Source organism: Peromyscus maniculatus, chromosome 15, assembly GCF_049852395.1.
Source record: "Peromyscus maniculatus bairdii isolate BWxNUB_F1_BW_parent chromosome 15, HU_Pman_BW_mat_3.1, whole genome shotgun sequence".
NCBI classification, from domain to species: domain Eukaryota; kingdom Metazoa; phylum Chordata; class Mammalia; order Rodentia; family Cricetidae; genus Peromyscus; species Peromyscus maniculatus.
The window spans coordinates 79475439-79483467 of record NC_134866.1 but is presented as its reverse complement, the minus strand read 5'-3'; the positions used below and the strand labels follow the sequence as shown (position 1 = coordinate 79483467).

General features: G+C 45.4%; 1 protein-coding gene across 1 annotated transcript in view; it reads right to left on the bottom strand.

Moving 5' to 3' along the window:
- Positions 1-8029, bottom strand: part of Nln (neurolysin) — a 106417-nt gene that overhangs the window by 81214 nt on the left and 17174 nt on the right. The window lies entirely within an intron of this gene.

The window sequence follows — 8029 nt, the reverse complement described above, 5'->3', positions numbered from 1 at the left end:
CTCTTCATCTTGCTCCTTCCTGTCTCAGGGCTTTGGGGACCACCCACAACTACCTACTGCATATCAATAGCCTGCACCTGGATCTCAAGCCACAGCTGCACACCCACAGACACCTCAAAGGTGTACCAACTATGAAGTTCCATCGTCCTCAAGAATTTCCGCCTCCATTTGCTCCTCTCCACCTAGGCATCTGAGCTAGAAACTGGTCACATGGACGGCTGGTGTGCACCATCAGCGTCAGTGTTTGTGAGGAGACAGACACTATGCTATAGGTTTATAAGCACTTTCTTATTTAATTCCCCCACCAAGCCAATAGGCAGGCATTATCAACTGTGTTTTGCAGGACAGACAAGTACAGTTATGTGCTCAGGTCACACAGCAGGTGTGGAGCTGTTCTCCTGACTCTGCTCTGTTCAAGCTGCAACTACAGCCCCCGGAGGGAAAAGGTCAAACTTCTCACCAGGGCACTTCCCCACATTTAAACAGGGAGAGAGCAGTAAGCTAAAGAGCGGAGACACACACAGTTTGTCTGATGTCTTATCTCTACCATTCCCTGGGGATCGGATCGACGCCAGGACTGAGGAGGAGTGTCCCACTTTAACTTCCATCCGGTCCTGAAAAACAGGCTGTGTTGGGCTGGGCAGCTTTCAGCCACCCATTTCCTAAGGGTGAAACAACTCCAGCTGGGCCCACTTGGACAGCTGCCCTTTGCAAGCTCTCATTCTTTCCCAGAGCTTCTGTCGGGGTTCTTAGGTAATCAATAAACCACCTGAAAGATGCACTCGCAGGATGCAGCACCTCTTTCTCAAAGCACCAAACAGAGAAGACTTAGCCGAGGCCCTCTAAGAGATCTTCCAGCAAGCTAAGGGTGGGGATGAACATCTTTTCATTGAGTTGGACATTTTGGATGTACAGTGGATTGTGATGATGGACAACCTGGGCCTTACTAAAAGTTGGGTGCTGGAGAGATGGCTCTGTGGCTGAGTGCCGACTGTGCGCCAGGCGGCAGTGGCGCACGCCTTTAATCCCAGCGCTCGAGAGGCAGGGGCAGGCAGATCTCTGTGAGTTCGAGGCCAGCCTGGTCTACAGAGCGAGATCCAAGAAAGGCGTAAAGCTACACAGAGAAACCCTGTCTCAAAAAAAAAAAAAAAAAAAGAGTGCTTACTGTTCTTACAGAGAACCTGGGTCCAGTCCCCAGCACCCATATGGTGGTTCATAATTGTAACTCTAGTTCCAGGGGATCCAACATCTCTCCTAATCTCCTCAAGCTCCTAAATGCATACATGCACACATAAAATAAAATAGGTATATATTTTTAAGTCCTAAAAGGTGGTAGCTGCTAAATCTTACAAGAAACTGATTTGTCTCTCTCACTCTATAGACAGAACCCCAGAATTTGGTTCTCTCCTCTTACATCACTTGTATAAAATAATAATTTTGTTATGTTCTGTGGATAAACAGCTATCAGAACTGATCTATAACATCACAGTTTCATTGTGAACAGCATTTGTAGAGGGTCTTCTAAGTTAGGAAATGTTACTCACACTGGCTTCTCCTAACTGAAAATTCCGTGATGGTTGAGGATCTGTATGTCTGTTGCTTACTTGACCTATATACTTGGTAGTGAAAATTTTAAATTAGAGGCTCCTTTTCTAAAAGATTATTTCCATTTTTTTCTTTTAGGAAAGAAAAAAATACATCGTGTTAAAATTAAATCACCTGTGTACAGTATCTGCTGTTAAATGAATTCCTGCCTGTGTGAACACCAACCGTTGTGGGCACGCAGCTGGCCAGCCACTACTCTGCTGCTGCTGAGCTCAGGGGAGGAACCCGCTTTCCTTCTAATTCTACTACAACGCAAGCTTCCTGGGAATGTAGTCCCTGTCATAATTGTTTCTGTATTTCTTGGTAAATGTAGAAGAAAGTACTCTACACACAGCATGTGCTTTGCCATGACAGTCAGCCAACAGACAAGAGACGAAAACCTACATGGCCATCTTAGAGTGACTCCTAAACTCAGACCAAATCACCAAGTCAGTCAGGCAAGTGATGCAGCCCTGAGAAACTGTGGAGACCAGGATCGGAGTGCAGACTCCATCAGGACAGTGCCAGGAGGGGTGGGGTTACAGAACAGAGGGACACACACAGAAGAGCGAGGCCATTCCCCAGCTCCTGCTTCCACCTGCTGGCACAGGAGAGGAACTGTTTGTAGACCGGGTAAAAACTGCAGGCAGCGCTAGAGAAAAACCATGAAAACAGTGAGTTCCAAAGTTCTCTGGCCAAGGTGACAGACAAGACAAAAACACCACAACCCTGGCATTTGTTCTGAGAAGCCCTGACGGCCTGATGTGCCCCAGAGAACTGTCCCATGTTTTTCTGTTCGTCTGTTAATGACAGGAGAGAGGGTCTGGATCTCTAGCCTGGGTGAGATCCTCCTGCTCACAGGCATGCGTCCTCACGCCCAGGCACACTTTCTCTTGCCAGCGTGCATTTCTTTGTTCTAACAAGAGTGCGTTCACATTCTCTGACTAGAATGGATACTGCAACTGTCTTCTTTTTTCTTTGTCTTTGAAGTGCCAGGGATTGAACCACTAGGCAAGATTGCCACCACTGAGCTGCACCCCTAGCCAGTTTTGGTCTCCCCGACTCCATCCCTCCCTTGGTCTTCTCTAGTAAAACTCCTGTGAAAACGGTGCTACCAGCTATCCCAGTGTGGATGCCTCCCTCTTTCGGCAGGACTTGTATGCAGAACACATTACACATCCGTTTCTGTAGGAATGAACAATGGTGAACTTCAATCCCTCCTTTTAAAAGTTGATTTTTATTTTTTTAAAAAAGGTGATATTTTAAAAGTAATATTAGTTTAGATTTGTAATGCAGTAGAAAAGTTTGTTTATAACCTTCGTTATATTATAAAAAAATGAAAAGAGATTCTTTGAAACCATCTTTTTTTAAAAAACTAAGAATAAAAAAATGTTAGAAACTACATATGGTCATGAGACTATGAGATGCAAGAAAATATGACAGATAGTTGTTGCTGGAAAAAGAGAACTTTCACATTAGTTCATATTACAAAATTGTAATAAACAGAGAAACTCAGGTTCTAAGAAAAACGCAACAAGAGAATAGCCTGACTTCCCTTTATTCTGTGTATCACACAGACTTGATCAAGGCTCCAGACAGTCGGTGTAAAACACACACGGAAAGATTTAAGTGCTGTAAGGTCGGAAAGTGGCCCAATCAAGGTGGCCCCGACCACAGAGCGGCAGAGCAAGCGCTGCTCCGTCAGTAAAATGTCCTTTAATAATTCATTAGGCAAGACCTGTCCAGGGCATGCAGCCTACCTCAGGAAAGCCACTCCACTGAATGAATTGCTGCTGGCACCTTTAATTGGCACTTGGGGTACACTTTTCGGAATTGAAATCCTTAGTAATTACTCAGGAGACTAATTCTCCTCCTCCTGTGCATTACTTACACATTGGTGGCTTTTGATTATTTCATCTATGCGTGAGTATTTGATTGTTGAATTGCTTTTCAATATGGATTCAACTGCTAATAAGTGTTTGTTTTCACATGTGACAATGGCAATGTGGTTATGTGGTTTTGAAAAGCTATTTTCTTTCTTAGAGCTACAGACCAAAATAGTTATGGTGAAAATAATATAGTGGTAATTTGCTTAAAAAAATAACTGGGGGGAGAAGTGGTGTATGAAGAAGGTAAGCGAGGAGCTGACAATCTTGAAGCATGGTGGGGAGGTGCATTATATAATTTCTGATAGAAAATTTATATAAAAAGTTGTTTTCTTTCTCTATTTATCTGAATATTTTTATTGGCTGAGCATTTCATACATATGTACCCGCCTGCATACAATGTACTTTAAACATATTCACCCCAATAAAAAGTTTTAATACATTTAGTCACAGCCCTATCATGCTGAACACACTCAATTTCACCTAAAATATATTTAATTATTCATGTTCCTAGTTCTAGTTGCTATTCCTATTCTAGACTTAGGTGCTCAGAAAATGTATGAACTCCAAATTAGCATGCCCAAATTGTCGAGCTATTCGAAGACACAATGGGAAACCCCTAAAGAGTAAACTAGAGCACAGTAAACAAAATAGAAGCGACCAGCAAGTGAAGAGTCACAGCTCACAGTGGGAAGGACGCATGGCAACCAGCTAGTTCAAATCCTTTACTTTAGGGTGGTGGCCAGTAATGCCAGGTTTCGAGTAACTCTTAGCCCAGACTTAAGCATCTTCTTTTACTGCAGAGAGAGAGAGAGCAGAGTATACAGAAAACAGACTGTTAGGGAGACTCAAATAATATCGACGTGGTGACATGTCTCAAGCTTGAGGGTGGCAACTTGTGAGTGTGGAAATCAGAGAGCCAGCAGACTGCTTCACTTAGTTCCCAGCTTCTCCTGCTGCTGGTTCTGTGTGGCCAACCCCTGCTATCCCTGCCATGAACAGGAAGAATAATGTCAAGTATCCGTGTAGCAGGCACTATAAACACCTTACATAAACTGAATTCTTCCAACAACACCGACACAGACCTTACTATCACCATCATTTCAGATCAGATGAAACTGGGAGCATGGAGGCTCAACAGCTGCCCTAGCGTGGACGCAGCTAAGCATTTAAGTGTCCGGTCAGTCACACCACCGCCTTTCCAGTACGGCTCTCTAAGCTGCCATTCACCTGACGCACTTCAGCGCCTGCTACTTCTTTTCATCCTCATGTGTCTTTCATTGGTAGGCAGGCCGGGATACAACCAGAGGGCTGGTCTGGCACAGTGAACCCTAGGAACCACCATCCTCATGGACACGCGTCAGTGTGGGAAATGAGGGTGGCCATGGCCCCTTCCACGTCTATTGCACACGGACAACCTCAGCAAACTGACCTTCAGATGATAAAAGTGATTTTAGATAGTTTGATGGCTTATACTTTAAAAGCCTACTCGTTAAAGCAGGGAAGTTTCCTGACCAATAAAAGACAAAAAGTAGCCTATAAAAAGAACCTTCCCAACAAAGATGAAAGACGACTAATTACCTAACACAGCTCTTTTAGATTTGGAAGATGCGTTCAGACCAAAGCAAAGCACCTACTTAAATGAGTACATGGCCACTTACTTCCCGAATGCTCATGCTAAGTCTTTCCATTCATTATCTCAATTAATTTTCACTCTGCAGAGGAAGAAACCGAGGTGGGAAACACTGAAGACACACGGCCACGTGAACAGCACACGGGAGCTGAGTGAGGAGGCAATCTCATTCCCGAGTCTGAGCCTCAGCCATCACTAAGCTGCCTCTTTCAATCCGAACACGCCGTTTAACTTCCTCCAAACCAAGATTTGGGTTCCCAACAGAGTATCCCATCTATTGCCTACAGCATCACACATGGTAAGATGCTGGGAAGGTCAGAGGAGAGGGGAAATCGGAGATGAAGAGGTTTCTGCTTCACAGGGACACGCCATAGTGCCAGTCACCAAGCCGGAATCCCTAAGGAGGTTAGAACGGGTCCTTCTTTCCCTTTTGGGGTGGTGGTGGGTATGATCCTTAGCACAGGCAGGATCTGGGGGTGGGGTGGGAAGGGTGCATTAATTTCCAGTGTATTTGGTTGGGGATGCCAGCAATGTCCAAGTGAGAAATGTAGTGGGCATCCAGAACTCAGGAGGTGAAAATGAGCACAGACCTGAGCTCAGTCTGTAGCACCTGTGGGGGATCTTGCACTATCATGCTAGAGAGCGTAAGCTGATTGTGTGGATAAGCTGGTGCGGGCAGCTCAGCCTCTACTCTCAGTACTGGGGAGGCTAGAGAGCCTGGGCTTATAGTGAGCTCCAGGCCAGCCTATTCCCAACAAGGAAGCACACAAGCAGAAAACCTTTGTTGAGGGCCTGGGAAGGAACTGTACTCTGCTAGGCACTCTGGTAGCTGATTTTAAAGAACAAGAGAGACCCTCTAGAAAATTACAGCAATCTAGATAAACAACAAAACTAAAAGGAGCAGTAGAAAAAAAATATTAGATGCAAGAAATATTCAAATGACTAAAAAAAGCGGCAGGACTTTGTAAAAGTCGAAAGGCTACAGTTTCTAGTTTGGGTGGGATGGCAAGTGATGTGGGCTATGGGGGATGACTAGTAAGTGTCAGATGTGATTATTCTGTGGTCAGGTGCCTATGAGAGACTGGGGTGTGCAAGCGTGGCGATTTAAAGATTCTTATCTATTATTACTGTGTGTGTGTGTGTGTGTGTATGTGTATGATTTAAAGATTCTTATCTATTATTACTATACTGTGTGTGTGTGTGTGTGTGTGTGTGTGTGTGTGTGTGTAGGTGTTTGTCAGTCTGTGGTAGTTTAAAAGAAAATGGCCTCCAAAGGGAGTGGCACTATTAGGAGGTATGGCCTTATTAGAGGAAGTGTGTCACTGGGGGGCAGGCACTGAAGTTTCTTTTTCTCAAGCTTTCCTCAGAGTGACAGTCAGTCAACTTCCTGTTGCCTGCAAGATGTGGGACACTTCTCCAGCACTATGCCTGCCTGCATGCCACCATGCTCCCTGCCATGATGGACTGAACCTCTGAACTGCAAGCGAACCCCCTCAATTACATATTTTCTTTGTAAGAGTTGCCGTGGTCATGGTGTCTCTTCACAGCAGTAGCAAACTCTAACCAAGACAGAGTCAACACTTTCCTTCAACTGTGGGCTCTGGAGACTGGATTCAAGTCAGCTAGGGGGCAAGCACGTTCACTGCCCACATCATCTTGCTGGCCCCAGTGTGGAGATAGGAACCTGAGAGTAAGAAGGAGAAATTCTGACGTCCGAAAATATATAATTCTTCAAAAGGACTGGGTCGCCTAAGAGAATACGGATGTGGATTAGTTACTTTTGTGATGACCAAATACTTGACCAGAAGCAACTTACGGGAAGAAGGGCTTGTTTAGGGCTCACCGTCAAGGGAACGCAGCCTGTCATGGCCTGGTAGGTGTGGCAGCAGGAGCACCACGTGACTGGTCAGAGAGTGGACAGGAAGCAGGACCAGGCTATAAAATGCCAGCATCCATCCTCTCTAGAGCTTCTCTCAGCAAGGCTCTACCCACTAAAAATTCCACAACTCCTGAAAGAGTGTCTTCGCAGGGGACCACGTGTCCCAGCACAGCAACGCATGGGAACATTCCACATTCAAACCACGTGCGTACAGCAACAGAGGACTCTGGCCAAGCAGAGAGAAAAGAAATGAGTAGCAGTTGGTTGGAAGGAGGGTTCCAGAGCAATGGGATGTGGAAGCTGGAGTGTGGGACACAGCTAAGGAAAGAAGTCAGTGGGAGGCGCACACACACAGCAACTGAGAAAATCCATCACTCCGGCGCAGGTCATTGGAAAGGGAGCCCGGGAAGAGTGCTCAGAGGTGAGGGCAGCTGTGAACTTAACTGTTCTGGAAGTCAGTGCAATATCACATGGAGACCAGTCAGCCCAGGCTGGAAACTGTTCCATTTGGTGACTGACGGCCTAGACTTGGTATTTATTAACCACCTTTCCCCTACTCTGTTCTTGGCAGCCACATCGATCTGCCAACTGCCAACTACACAGGCTTTTAAGAGCGTTCTCCTGGTGCTGTCCATGTGTCATTTTTACGGGGCAGCTTACTTAGCAGAAAAACAAGCCCTCACAATGAACACTGGTCACCATCTCTTTATCAGACTGGGGTCTACACGGGTGCAGATCTACAACACTGATCCTTACTTCTCCTCTCACGTCACCAGGAGTCAGCCATCCTTCCCCTCACTGATAAAGCTTCATAGCTTCTTTTTAAGGTGTAGGTAATGGAACCCAGGGTCTTGCCCATGCTAAGCATGTGCTCCACCACTGGTTCCTTTTATTATCACATGCAGGTATTTAATCATCCAGGTCCTTGGTATTCCTCTTCTTTTGCCTTGAATGAAAGGAAGTTGTAAATTACAATGTCTGATATCAAACACTGTGCTCTACTTTCAACACATTAACTCCTCCAAGCTTTACAGATTGTAGGAGGCA